We start from the raw sequence: 14978 nt of genomic DNA on the forward strand, positions 1-14978 counted from the left end.
GACTCCAATGGAATGAGAAGTGAGACTTTTTATTTGTAAAGACTGGGCTGAGATGCCTAAATTAATATCACAATCTGTAGACTTCATGTTACACTAAAACACAACCAGACTAAAAATGTTACAGCTTTGTTATAAAAAATGAAATTCTTAACAATTATTTCACTCTATCTTATAAAAAAAGGAAGAAAACATCTCTTCCCACCTCTTCAAATATTAGTTAAAATTCCAGGAAACAACTCTATGCTAGGTATTCTTAGCTAAGATTTAAATTAGATTTGGGAAAGTTGTGTATATATCATTTTCAATGGTTTATGGACCATAAAAATATAAATGTGTTTTGATTCTTTCTTTTAATCCTAAATTTCCTTTTGTTTATTTATCTATTTGTTTTATTTATTCTCTAGAAAATGTAATTTCTTCAAGAATTTAAAATATTTAATTATGTATTTTCTGAATTGAGGAGATGAATACACACACTCATCTGACCAATCTAGCCACACAGACGTCGATGTTTGTTCAAAGACTGATTCACCTACAGATAAAAGTATTTTTGAAACATGGTCTACGAAACCAGAGACAAATAGACTCGAAATGGGATTTTGTTACTTACAAATTGTTTGAGTCTGGTGGTATTTTCAAATTCTGACCTAACTAGATTTGGCTCTATATAGATTAGCTGTTGAAAGGTTTTGCTATACATAGGTTTACAACCATTTATTCACCCGCTCATTACACACCATTTTGCCTGTTGAGAACTAGAGAAAAGTGGAATAAGGAGCAGGTCCAGTGAAAACATTTTTTGCTAAATGTTTGTTATTTCTTGGCTAGCATGATAATGATGTTAAACTTTGGAGATGTATGTTTATGAAAATTAAAATTAAAATTGATAATTAGGTTGTTTTGCACAATGACTATTCAATTTATTTAAGCTCCACTACATCCTAGTCACCTTGCCAAACCTTAGAAGGTATATAAGATGAATAAGATAGTTCCCATTGCACATTGTGATCGGTGACCTCAGTACCTAAAGAAATAATTATTTTCCCCATGCATGGTCCTTTAATGTGCTTATTTATGTGCTTATTAATGTTTAATAATATAATAAGCCAACATGAATTTAATGTTTCATGTTTGAAACACTGACGATAATCTACCAGTGTACTACTATTCTATGCCATCTCCCTGCCTCATCACACCTAATATAATCACTATTCTTTGCATTTTATATAACTTTCTGTCCCTATGTGTGTTTATGTGTGTGTGTGTGTGTGTGTGTGTGTGTGTGTATACACCTACTTAATGAATTTTTTACTTTTTTACTATAAGTAATCTTTGGAACTTGCTTTTTCTTTCTTTTTTTTAGATTTTGTTTTATTGCTTAAAGTATTACAAAGAATATTATATATGTCTCCTTTTTTTCCCTCCTTGACCTTCCCCCAGCCTCCCCTACCTCCCCTCCACCCCACGGTGTCTTGTGTCCATTGGTTATGCTTATATGCATGCATACAAGTCCTTTGGTTGATCTCTTAGCCCCCACTCCACCCCAACCCTCCCCAGCCTTCCCGCTGTAGTTTGTCAGTCTGTTTGATGCTGCTCTGCCTCTGTATCTATTTTTGTTCATCAGTTTATAATGGTCTTTATTATCCATACATGAGTGAGATCATGTAGTATTTTTCTTTCATTGACTGGCTTATTTCACTTAGCATAATGCTCTCCAGTTCCATCCATGCTGTTGCAAATGGTAAGAATTCCTTCTTTTTCACAGCAGCATAGTATTCCATTGTGTAGATGTACCACAGTTTTCTAATCCATTCATCTGCTGATGGGCACTTAGACTATTTTCAAATCTTAGCTATGGAAATTGTGCTGTTATGAACATAGGGATGCATATATCCTTTCTGATTGGTATTTCTGGTTTCTTGGGATATATTCCTAGAAGTGAGATCACTGGGTCAAATGGAAGTTACATTTTTCGTTTTTTAGGGAAACTTCATACTGTTCTCCACAGTGGCTGCACCAGTCTGCATTCCCACCAGCAGTGCACGAGTGTTCCTTTTTCTCCGCATCCTCCCCAGCACTTGTCGTTTGTTGCTTGGTTGATGATAGCCATTCTGACAGGTGTGAGATGGTACCTCATTGTTGTTTTGATTTGCATCTCTCAGATGATTAGAGACTTGGAGCATGTTTTCATATGTCTCTTGGCTTTCTGAATGTCCTCTTTTGAAAAGTGTCTATTTAGGTCCATTGCCCATTTTTTGATTGGGTTGTTTATCTTCCTTTTGTTAAGTTGTATGAGTTCCCTATACATGTTGGAGATTAAACCCTTATCAGTGATAACATTGGCAAATATGTCCTCCTACGCAGTGGGCTTTCTTGTTGTTTTGTTGATGGTTTCTTTTGCTGTGCAGAAGCTTTTTATTTTGATGTAGTCCCATTTGTTTATTTTCTCTTTAGTTTCCAGTGCCCTAGGAGCTGTATCGGTGAAGAAATTGCTTCGGCATATGTCGGAACTTGCTTTTTCATGCAGTATCATATTGTTAAGATTTATCTATATTGTTGTATGTAATTGCAGTCATTTGTACTGCTTTCTAATCCTATATAATAAAGAGGTAATATGCAAATTGACTGTCACACCCTCACACAAGATGGCCGCTACAAGATGGCCAGCAGGGGAGGGCAGTTGGGGGCAACCAGGCCGGCAGGGGAGCAGTTAGGCATCAATCAGGTTTGCAGGGTAGTGGTTAGACGGGATCAGGCTGGCGGGCAGGTGAGTGGTTGTGAGCCAGCATTCCTAGATTAGGAGAGGGATGTCCTGTGGGATCGGGCCTAAACTGGCAGCCGAACATCCCCTGGAGGGTCCCAGATTGGAGAGGATGCAGGCTGGGCTGAGGGACACCCCCCAAGTGCACGAATTCCATGCATCAGGCCTCTAGTCCTATATAATAAAAGCCTAATATGCTAAGTGTCCGGTCGTCTAGTTGCCCATTCAACCAATCAAAGCATAATATGCTAATGATATGCTAAGGCAGGGGTCCTCAAACTACGGCCCACGGGCCACATGCAAATACAAATATTGTATTTGTTCCCATTTTGTTTTTTCACTTCAAAATAAGATATGTGCAGTGTGCATAGGAATTTGTTCATAGTTTTTTTTTTAAACTATAGTCCGGCCCTCCAACAGTCTGAGGGACAGTGAACTGGCCCCCTGTTTAAAAAGTTTGAGGACCCCTGTACTAAGGCCTCTCAACTGTTTGCTATGATGTGCACTGACCACCAGGGGGCAGACAGTCAACTGGTCAACGAGTCACTATGACGTACACTGACCACCAGGGAGCAGATGCTCTGACTGATAGTTTAGTTTTCTGCTGGGGTCTGGCTGATCAGGACTGAGTGAGACAGGCTAGACGTGCCCTGGAGCCCTTCTGTGGTCCCTCCCCAGCGCTGATGTGCACTGGTGGGGTCCCTCAGCCTGGCCTGTGCCCTCTTGCAATCTGGGACCCCCTAGGGGGATGTTGGAGAGCTGGTTTCGGCCCGATGGCAGAACAACCTGTTGCTATGACATGCACTGACCACCAGGGGGCAGACACTCAACACAGGAGCTGCCCGTGGTGGTCAGTGCGCTCCCACAGGGGGAGTGCTGCTCAGCCAGAAGCCGGGCTCATGGCTGGTGAGCACAGCGGTTGGGGGAACCTCTCCCGCCTCCACAGCAGTGCTAAGGATATCCGACTATGGGGAGCTGGCCTAAGTCATCAGTTGGACATCGAGAGGGCTCCTGGACTGCGAGAGGGCACAGGATGGGCTGAGGGACCCCCCCTGAATGCACTAATTTTGTGCACTGGGCCTCTAGTATTTCACATGTGACTAGGCCACATTTTATTTTCCTGTAAATCGTCATTTAGGCCATTTCCAGATAGTTTAGTCTACTTTGAATAGCTGTACTTTGAACAGTTTTTAACATGTCCTCTGGTATGTATTGCAGTGACTTCTATTGGGCATGCATCTACTTACAGTAGTTCCCCCATCCATGGTTTCGGTTTCTGAACATTCAGTTACCCATTGTCCTCCATGGTCCAGAAAGATTACATGGAAGATTCTAGGAATAAACAATTCATAAGTTTTAAATTATGTGACGTTCTGAGTAGCATGATGAAATTTCACACTGTCCCACTCCATCCTGCCCGAACATGAATCATCCCTTTGTCCAGCAGTGTGTCCAAGCTGTACACATTCCCCATCTCTGAGTCACGTAGTCATCAGATTAACTGTCGAGGTATCGCACTGCTTGTGTTCAAGTGACCCAGAAATTATGGAACACAATCCTGGGATGGAATGCAGCATTAAAGTCACCCATTTGATCACTGGATCACAACCTCTGCAGTAACATTTTGATGAGTTAAAAAGAAAGAGACAGCAACTTCTGATTAGAATGTTTTTCCAAAACAGTTTGGCAAAAAACAAACAAATAAATAAATAGCAAACAAAAACCCTTCAACTGTCAAGGATCCCCAACTATCGAAATCGTCAGCTCCTGACCTCCAGGCATCGACGTTGCCATGCATCACTCGGGGAGCCAGGGTCAGCAGAAGCAGAGGATCCTCCTGGAGTATCATCAGAGGTCAAGTGCCTAACAAGGCCCACATCCCTCAGCTCACTTCATCTCATCACGTTGGCATTTCATTATCTCCCATCATCACAAGAAAAGGATGAGTACATGACAATAAGATTTTTGAGAGACAGTGTTCACATAAGTTTTATTACAATATTTTGTTATACTTTTTCTATTTTATTGTTATTGTTGTTAATCTCTTAATATGCAAAATTTATAAATTAGAGTTTATTGTAGGTTTGTGTGTATAAGAACTTAGCTTATATAGGGTTTGGCACTATCTTTGGTTTCAGGCATCCACTGGGGGTCTTGGAATGTAACCCCCTGCAGATAAGGGGAAGACTACTGTATCTTGATTTAAATCTCTTTCTGGGAAGCATAGCACATTAGGTGAATTTTCCAATTGTAGAAATTCAAGTTTAAAATAAACATCTTATCCTAAGATGAATACCACCCTAAGAACCTTCTATGGTGTGTACTCAAGATAAGGGATATTTACCAAATGTTTTCTTGGGAGATAAAATTGTTAGCAATAATTGGTGACCGATTTTTTTCCCCCACTGACCCAATTCAACATCAGTGCTATTTTAAGGATACAAAAGGAAAACTGGGGACCAGAGGAAGAGTGATACCAGTTTCACTGAAGCTTAGGATTGCTTGGAAGCTAGTCCAGAATAATTCACCTTCATCTCCTTTGCAGGTCCTCTTATCCTACCCAGCAGCCCTCCTATGTGACAGTGAACAATAGGAACAGAAACACCAAGAAAATAGGCTCTGTCGGATTTGTTCTTTCAGCATCAATTGACTGCCTGCCAAGAAAAGATTCTCACTCTGAAGAGGTTCTGAGCTTAAAGTCTTGTCATTTGTGAACACGTAAGCAAGAACCCTTTCAGTGCACACGAGCATGGACAAGCGAAAGGAAAGTGAGGCTGGACAGATGCAGAAGCTATACTGCTACTCTGAAGTAGTCTAGTCTTCCATTGCTTTCAAGTGTTACAAACATCTTTTCACTTAAATAAAAATTGACGCTATAATCTAAATAACAGTAACCTTGTTGCTGAAACTTCCTACTCATTTTTACTTGCAGAAATCATATCTAGAAATGATGCACATTTCTTAGTCCAACTCCCTCATTTCCTGCTTTGACCAAGCATCTTACTTGGCCTTTGGCCCAATGGCAAACCTATGTACCCCCTTTCACACCCACCTCACAGGGTGTCACAAGGGAAGGAAGAGAATGGTTATCTGATTTTGTGCGATGCAGAAAATAAGGGCCATAGAAAGGGCCGATGAATCAGCAGTGCCACAGGGGACTGACTGCCTACTGCGGGGTCTTCTGTGGCAAGACCTCAGGGAAGAATCTTATGGCCTCTAGCTTCCAGTCATTCGCTGTACTCCCATTCTTTTCTTCTTGGAAAATCATTGTGTGTGTGTGTTTTTAAAGTAAATAGTATGCAAATGCCACACGTTTAGGTGAAATACAGTGCCAACACATTACCAATTATTGCAAGCCCACACATAAAACATAAAGTACTGTTTCTGAATTGCAATGTGTGTTCTACAAGGAGATATTTAAATCAAGAAAGAAACAGCTGAGGTTTCTTTCTCATTTGGACAGTACTTTAGGACATTACAGAAACCTAGAGTTCATTTTCCTCACTACATCAAATGAGCTGCATTTCCCAATTTGTTTTCCATCCTCCCCCCACCCCCCCCAAGAAAGGGCTGGATATAAGCTGTGTCCAATTAAGGTCTGTGCTTACATGTACATTTCTATAGAGTCGATATTATTTGGAAGTTCTTTATGTAACCCCATTTAATATGTATGTAAACATAATATTTACGTTTTATAGATTCAGCCCTATAAAATATTATTATCATTGCATGTTCACCCACCTCCTCTTTCCCATAGGAAAATACTAAAATTTGACTGTAAATGTGTAGAGAGTAGGAAATGTGAATTCCTCCTGTAGAACTGGAGCCTTCTGATTCTCGCTGAGAATTAGTGCAGCAATTTTTCTATAGATAAAGGAACCTCTTATCTTATGAAGAGCTGCATTAATTACAGCCTGAAATTCTGTTCACGCATCTTCTTTCAGAGCCAAGGACAGAGCAGGAAAAAAAAAAGTGCTCTTGGAAGTCTGTACTCCCATTTTATTTCCCTTCTTGGAAAATAGCTTTTCTGAAAGGTAAACAGTACACAAATGTCATTTTAGGTGGAACACAGTGCCAAAGCAATACTAATTATTCCAACAACAGCCCTGGTTTTAACTTTAAAAGCAAAAAACAAATTCCAATGTTATGAGTAACTTTGTTGATCATAATAAAAGAAGATGCAATTTGATGTCAATAGCAGTATGAGTGTAGGAGGTAATTCTATTTCATTTTCTTTTCAGATGAAACAGAAATGGAACATGGTGATGGAAGCAAAAGAAAAAGCCCAGGTAATAACTAGTATAGAGATATCTACCATCTACATCAAGGCCAAAAGCTTTGGTTTGGGCAGTTTTTACTTTCTAGAATCTGTAAAGACCTATACTTCTTACTTCCCCCCATTACCCTTATTGGGTGATGGTGGCCAACGAATAAATGGACATGTAGGAGGAAAGTGAGAATAATCTATTGAGCAGATATTCATTATAACAGTGTTACTATTATACAGGCAAATTTCACCAATACCTGCTTCCTGTTTTCTTTGCAGCTCTTCCTGAAGTTAGCTCCCTTTCCTATTTAGCACCAACTCTTGCTCAGGCTTTGTCCAATGATTGGTTTCCGTCAAACTGTGTGTGCATGCGAACCTGCCAGATGGTGGTGCTGCCTATATGCTCAGGGTTGGGGAAATTTCCTCTCCTGATTTATTTATGCATCTGTAAAAGAAGCCAGGATATTCTTATGCACTGTTACTATAGACCGCGTTCTCCATGCCCCATCCACGAAAAGAATCAGGTCAAATAGAATACTTGAAAACATTAAAGAATTAAAAGTAGCAGCAGACAAGCTAACTCTGATTAGCTAATTCTATCAGTTGAAACCCCAGGTAACAATCCCATTACTCTTCTGTAAGAATCCCGAGGTAAGTAAACATGCCGAGTCTGTTAAAATAACTGGACCCAATACGGAATGGAGGTTCATCAAAGTAAAGCCAATTGTGTTTGGATTCTTGGGATGAGTTCATATTTGCACGTGGTGTTGCCTAGTGCAGTAGAAAGAGAACAATCCTAGGTTGGCATTTCAGATCTGCCATTGATTGGCCGATGACCTTGGCCAAGTACCTGTCAATGCTCCGCACTCCCCGCAGCAGGGAAAGTGACACTTGCAGAGCTGCTGGTAAAGGTAGAGATAGTGTCTAGATCGGTGCCTGGCACATATGGGCTCAGAAATAAGTTGTCGTTGTTGTTGTTATGGTTAGTCATTATCCTGGCACACTACTTTCCCACCACATACCTCTAATATTATAATAAAGACCTTACTGGACTTGAAATAATAAATAAAATAATAAACCGCCTTAAATTTAGAGACCACTTTTGACTGAAAGTACTCAAAACCCATTTCTATTTCTCCTCTGATTAGTTCTGTAAAAGGACAGGAATGCTGTCATGGAGAATATGAGGACATCCCAGGTGCAACACAGGATATCACTGCCCAGCCTCAGTCTGGCTGCACGCTTTCACCAGCCAACCCAGGCCAAGTGAAGGAACAAAATGGCCCCCTGAGGAAGGTGGGCAAAAGAAAACAGGGACCAACTCTTCCCATTTTAGGCCACTAGGGATGGCTCCAATGATCCCACCTACTGCACCAAATGCAAATCAAGTCACCTGAAAAATTAAAGAATATTGGGAAATGAGCAGTTTACACAGAAGCTAAGAACTGAGGCAAAGATCTGGATTTTTACCAAAAATCATTTTAAAAACTTTAGTTCAGAATTAGCCCCGTCATTGCTTCCGTTCTCGGCTTTTCTCAAGCTGTAGAAACAGAGCCAAACTCAGTGCCTTCAGGTTTTTGTTGGCTGCGAAATCATAGGAAGCCCTTCATCTCTCCCTGGTGTTGCAATTCTTTCTCTGTGCCACCGCCTCATCCACCACCTGCCTCACGCCAACACGTTGCCTACTATTTTCCTCTCTCCCCTCCTTCCCGTGTGGCCGATTGGCCGGGAGCAGCGGGCCCTCCCGTCGCTGAGTCCAGTGCTTGTGAGGCACCCACGTCTGAGTTTTCCATGACGCACCTGCTGCCGTCAGGCTGGCTCCCAAGTAAATAAATGGCCAAATCTTTTCCAAAAGTGGTTTTGACAAAGAACAGCTTAAACCGCCAAAGATGTTGACAAATGCACTGCTATCTAGGAGAGGGGGTAAACCAACCCATTTGAACGACAAGCGCAGATAAGGCCAGGTCTTTGTCCCCTTGCCTTTTTACATTGATATTCCTGGTGAGGCGAAGGGAAAGCAGAAAAGGAAACAAAGGCGGATCTTTAGTGCTGGCTGCCCCAGGGTTGATTAGGATGCTGATCTGTGTGGCAGGTTTCTGCGTTCTCACCCAACTTTTTGGCTACTACTCAAAGGATTTAACAGCCCGTTTGCTAACTAGTCGTGTACAAAGCCGGTCTAAAAATAGTACATTCCAGGGTCTGAATTGGGTGAGTGGAATGAGTGGCAATGACTGTATTGTAGAGGCAGATTACAAGGTACTCTGTGGTACTTGATCTGCAGGGTTATTCACAAGCTTCATCTGGTTTGGTTAAAAAATGCAAACACATTTACCAGCGTCCACAACCGTTTTGTTTACTTGTGCTCTGGAGTGCTCATGTGTGTGTATGACAGACAAATGTACATGTCTATTTTCTGACAATCAAACAAAGCTCTCCGGGGTGAGGCAGATAGCCTAGTGAACCAATGGAGCCCACACCTCTGAGAATCGCTGATGTGGTGCCATGATGGCTGTTAGTGACAGGTTTCCTGCTGCGCTGGCCATCCTAAAGGATTTTTGCTGAAGGTAGAAATCCAGAAGAGGCTCTGACAACTGGTGGGACTGCAAGGCCTGGCTGAAATCTCCCTGGAAACCACGTGTGAGAGCTTGAGCCTTGCCAGGCATTTTTCCCAGAGAGAGCAACTCTGCTCATTGTCCGGCTATTCTTAATGGGCTGTGTGGGACAGCAACGGTAAGGTCCTGTCCCTACGTGTCCAGGAGGACTGTGGCTGCCACAGTCACAGGAGACTCAGGCTCAGCGAGGAGCCTAAAAGAACTTTACAGAAGAACAATATTCTCTGGAACGAAGATGCCAGGAAAGTGTTTAACAGTCTGAGAGAAGCCACCCTCCTAAGTGTCCTGCCTATATATTTTGAGGGGAGAATTTTTCTCATACCAAAATATAAAATAATTATTTCCTACATAAAAAATTGGGAAACTCTCTTATTTAATCCCATATAGAAACTCGTGGGTCATTCTGGCAGGTCTACTTCCTCTCAGAAGATGGAAACTGAGATCAGGGACTGCTTTTGAAGGAGTTAGACTACAGAAATGCATCACAGAAGATAAAAACAAAAACAAACAAAAAAAACCCAGCCCGTCACTTGGCAAACACTTGTCCCACCCAAAGTTCATGCCTTAGGTCTGACAGTCCCTAGAAGTGGACATATTGGCACCCCTCTCTCCCCTACTCATGCTCTATGACTTTGGGACAGTTACATAAACTCTTGGACCCCACCCCCCAGTTTCCTCATCTGTAAAAATAGTGAGAATAACACCCACCTCATTAAGTACATTGTTGTGAGGATTAAATGAGGTAATAGAAGCAAAGCATGTAGCCCACGGTAATAAATGGGAGGTGTTTAACAGCATTACTGGGCAAAGTCTCTCCCCTGCCTGATGCAATCCTGGCCTCCCTCAACATAGGTATCATCTCATAGGCACAAATGTCTAATTCCTTTTGAGAATTACCACTGTCCTCCTCATTATTATCCTGGGTGTTGAAGAATGAACAACTCAGAAAGCATTAAATCAGAATTTTCTGTCATTTCCCTCTTTATAACCAACTACATGATAACAAGGGCTATTTCTTCTTGGAGATGTCTTGAATGATAACATAAACCATTACTTTGGCCATTCTGGAATTTCCTCAATCTGGCTTTTATTTCTTATGCTAAGGAATTATGATTTTTTTTTTTCAATAAGATAGACATTTGCTTACATCCCTAAAGAGTCAGGAAAACAATATACAGTTCATCTCTTGTTTGAGACTGCATTTTTCAAATGAACAAGAGGATATAACTGAATAGACTTTTTTTTGGCACGTTTTCAGGCATGAGCAGAGTGAGCTCTGAAGAGCCTGATGTAGTTATGGAGACATGGAGTACCAAATAATTTCCAAAATCATGCAAAAAATGAACCCACCATGTTTGTAAAGTTGAGAAGGGCAGATGAGGTAGCTCTATAAATGGAAAAATCAGTCTGAAAACAAAGTGTAGACGATACCTCTGCTGGTAGCTATTTTCAAGATGTATGTTCAGCACCTGTGCTGCAGCGTTCTATAGTTATTCTACAAAGAAGGGCCTCTGTTACTACTACAACTTTTAGTGATCATTATTCAAAGTTTACTAAGCTCCTGTAAACACAATTACCTCATTCAAATGCAAAAAATATCGGAATTAACCTGTGTACGAAATTTTCACATCACAATACTTAAAGATCACATTGGATAGACAAACAATTTTGAATTGTCCAAGAGGGCATAATCTTGCCTCTAAGGTGCTTCTATTCTCCAAGAGATAAAATGTACACATACAGCAATGGAAAGAATGACATTTTCTTCTTCAATTCATTTGAGGTTTGTTTGTTTTTTGTTTGTTTTATTGTAAGGCTATCTATTAATGTACTGACTATGTCTAGGCATCAAAAGAGACTAAAAACTATCCCTGTAGGCGTGGATCTTGTGGAGAAAGAAATTACTTTCATCTAAAACCACTCAATTTCATTTAATTAGCCACTAAAAAATTGACAGAGATCACCAAGGCTGTGGACAGTCCACACCAGGGTGGGCTGGTGTGGCAGAGATGTGGTATTTAGTAAGGTAGGTGAGTGTGGCTGCCATGGGTTGAATTGTGTTCCTTCCCCCAAATTCCTCTGTTGAAGTTGTAACCCCCACGGCCTCATAATGTAACTGTATTTGGAGATAGGGCCTTTAAAGAAATAGTTAAGTCATAATGAGGTCATTAGCATGGTCCTAATCCAATCTGACTAGTGTCCTGCTAAGAAGAGGTGATTAAGACACAGACACGCAGAGGGGAGACCGTGGGGAGACACAGGGAGAAGGTGGTCACCCACAAGCCCAGGAGGGTGGCCTCAGAAAAACACAACTCTTTGGACATTTTGATCTCAGATCTCGCATCCAAAACTGTGGGAAAATAAACGTCTGTTGCTAAAGCCAGCCAGTCTGTGTCCCTTTTGATGGTAGCCCATGTAGACTAGGGATGAGTAAGGATGCTAAGGTAGAGAAAAGGGGCAATGGGCTCGGCACAGACCTCTCTCCCGTTATTACATATCTAATTCTTGTTTGCATTTTATTTTCTTTGTTTATGTCTTTGGTGTAGATGGCGGGGAGAAGGGAGATGGGAAAGGAATTGAGAAGGGGCGAAGTGGGAACAGAAACAAAGAGACTATTTGACACCTTACTAGTGTTTTACTAGAGATGATTGGATATGGAAAAGCAGCAGAGAGCAGCAACCATAAAAGCAGTGAGCAGTTTTAAAACTAAGGGATAGCATTAAGAATAAGGAACTATAGAGTGTTTAACAAAATTATTGAAAATCTGAAATGTATCTGCATTCAATAGGAAGTCTTTATTGCTCACTTGTGGCCTCTTGGTAAGTTCAACCTTTATCTTCTGAAGATAAATTCCAATATTATCAGTATAGTTATGACTTCTATGATATTTATAATACTCCAGGGTTGCCATCCTGCCACATTATTTTTGTACTGTTGAAATACTTTTTTAAAAAAACAATGGATATAAATGAAGCAAATGTAATATGAAAGCATTTATATCAATAGCAAAGACATGGCTGGGCTATTTAGTCAAATAGGACTTGACACTCAAGTGATTCTTATTACCCCTGAAACACTTCCCAGTGATTCAGGGGCTTTCAATTGGTTGAGAAACTTAGGTAAGGACAAATGCCAATAGATGAAGATAAAATGCTGCCTCAAAACTAAGTTACTAAAATCTGGGGTAACCCCCAAACTCATCTAATACATTTTATCACCCAGACATAATTTGTTTTCAGTGGTGATGTAAAAAAATCCTGTTTAAGTGACCACATGTGCATTGTTGTTTCTTAAGGTAAGAGCTTATGTTTGGTCTGAGCTCCTATGAGTACTTTAATCTCAGTAGAGAATTTAGAGAAATATGCTCCTTTCATTACAATTTTGCAAATTGTGTTTGGGGTGGGCAGGAAATAGAATTACTGAGAAAGGTTTTTATGCTCTGATGAAAAATATTTGTTAGAAACTATTAGAAGAAACATTTCTTACTTTAGAACGCTCTTATTTTTGTTCTCTCTAGGTTGAAAGGCCTGGGCTTCTTCAGAGGTCCCTCCCTGGCCACGGTCTGGAGGCTTCTCATGAGAGACTCCTACCTTGGGCAGCATGTAGTCTCTAGGTCATCTTTCCCAGGAGAAAAAGGTAAAATATAAAACATCTTTGGTGCTTTTCTTTGTATCTCTTTCAATAGCACAATGCTCAGCTCGGCAAACGAGAGAGAGGGGGGCGGGGCGGGGGGAGGATGAGAATGAATGAATATTGGCTTTATGTACAATTGCTGCACTTGGAAAAATGTGGTCTGCAGTGGTAGGAAAATTCCAGCTAAGTTTTATAGAAATTCTGTTCTAGTAAGTATGCTGTTCAACCATTGGCTCCAACCATCACCTCCTAACCCAGCTGCTTCCATAGAGAACACTTTGCTGCATAGAAGGATTGTTCCTGCCATCAAGGCATCAGAAACAAGGATACCATGTCCATCCTAATGACTTTCATTTCAGTTATGACAGGGCCCTACATGCCCCAGAATAATCTGAGCAATCATCCCCAATTCTTCTCCTAGGTTCATCATATCTGGAATGAGAGGAAAGAAAAAGAAGAATAACACCCTTGTTAAGTGAAAGAGACTGGGCAAGGTACTGTAGAAAACACATTTTAGAAGGTTCACCCAGCCCATAAGGCTCTCCTCAGCTCCACCGCTCACCGCAGGCAGAGCCCCTTCAGCCCAGTTACATTGTCTGAGCTCACAGCTCCCTCCCCCTGTACCCAGCCAACACCCACTCCTGCCACAGTGAACTTCTGCAGCAGCTGAGACAATGGATGGGAGTATGGGATTCTGTTCCCTCATTACTGAGGTCTTGGAAAGGGAAGACATAAACCCATGGGCAGTCACATTCTGTCAGCTCTGTTGGCTTAGAAGAGATAAGCCAGTCCTCACAAAAAGAGGGGAAAAACAATACAGACATACAAAGCGAGGCTACAATGGCTCCTGATGACATTTTGTTTCTTGGTTCCAGCCTCATTACAAGGCTTAGCTGAATTCTTGATTTTAAGAATGATGGGATATCAGTGTAACCTTATAATTAAATCTCTCTCTGTCTCAATCTCTCTCACATTTTTTTTCTTAAATTAGCTCAGGTGGGTTTCTGTTACCTGGAATGAAAGGAATCCTATCTAATAAAGCAATGCACATGCGTTACCTTATTTAACATGGTTTTCTCAACAGCTCTGTGAGGTATTTTTAATCTATATTTTACAGATGGGGGAACTGATATTACTAAGTTGCATAGGCCTTATGCCTTGTACATTTCAGGGATAGCATTTGAACACAAGTTTTCTGGCTTCTAAAACCTGGGCTTTTTCCACCGGGCCCTTATCCCTGTGGAGGTGCTCTGACAGCTGGGAGGATCTTCCCCATGGCCTTAGAGTGACACTGGTTTTACAAACCTGAAGTAACAAAGATTTCAGACACCACAAGCACCCCCTGAATACTTATTCCCTGGCAGGACGTCAGCTACTGCCTGTCTTGCCTGCCCCTCCCCACCAGGAACACAGACGGGTATTCGTCTAGGGCTGGAGGAGCTGCTTCTAGGCTCCTCAGGGAACAGGGACCCTCCCACAGAAGAAACAAAATGAAGTCCAAAGAATTGTACATCTTTTGGATATGCTCTATGACCTCTGACATTCAGCCGGGTCCTGGGACACCAGGCTCATTGCACTGAAAACAGTCTTCCCTTGCGTAACACTCAGAGCACTCCTTACACTGGAAAATTTGACGAAGATGAGTCAGTCTATTCTTTCTCAGGAACAGAGGGTCCTTTATCTTTCCACTAAAAGAAGGCTCCAC

At 41.3% G+C, this 14978-nt stretch overlaps 1 long non-coding RNA gene across 1 annotated transcript; it reads left to right on the forward strand.

The window, feature by feature from the left end:
* Window positions 1–5310: 5310 nt before the first annotated feature.
* LOC118659285 lies at window positions 5311–14386 on the forward strand. The gene is made up of 4 exons (XR_004968483.1): window positions 5311–5479; window positions 7003–7050; window positions 13158–13276; window positions 13695–14386. It is a non-coding gene; the product is annotated as an uncharacterized LOC118659285 (long non-coding RNA).
* The last annotated feature ends 592 nt before the right edge of the window (window positions 14387–14978 follow it).

The sequence above is a fragment of the Myotis myotis genome, unplaced genomic scaffold (assembly GCF_014108235.1).
Source record: "Myotis myotis isolate mMyoMyo1 unplaced genomic scaffold, mMyoMyo1.p scaffold_m19_p_6, whole genome shotgun sequence".
NCBI classification, from domain to species: Eukaryota; Metazoa; Chordata; class Mammalia; order Chiroptera; family Vespertilionidae; genus Myotis; species Myotis myotis.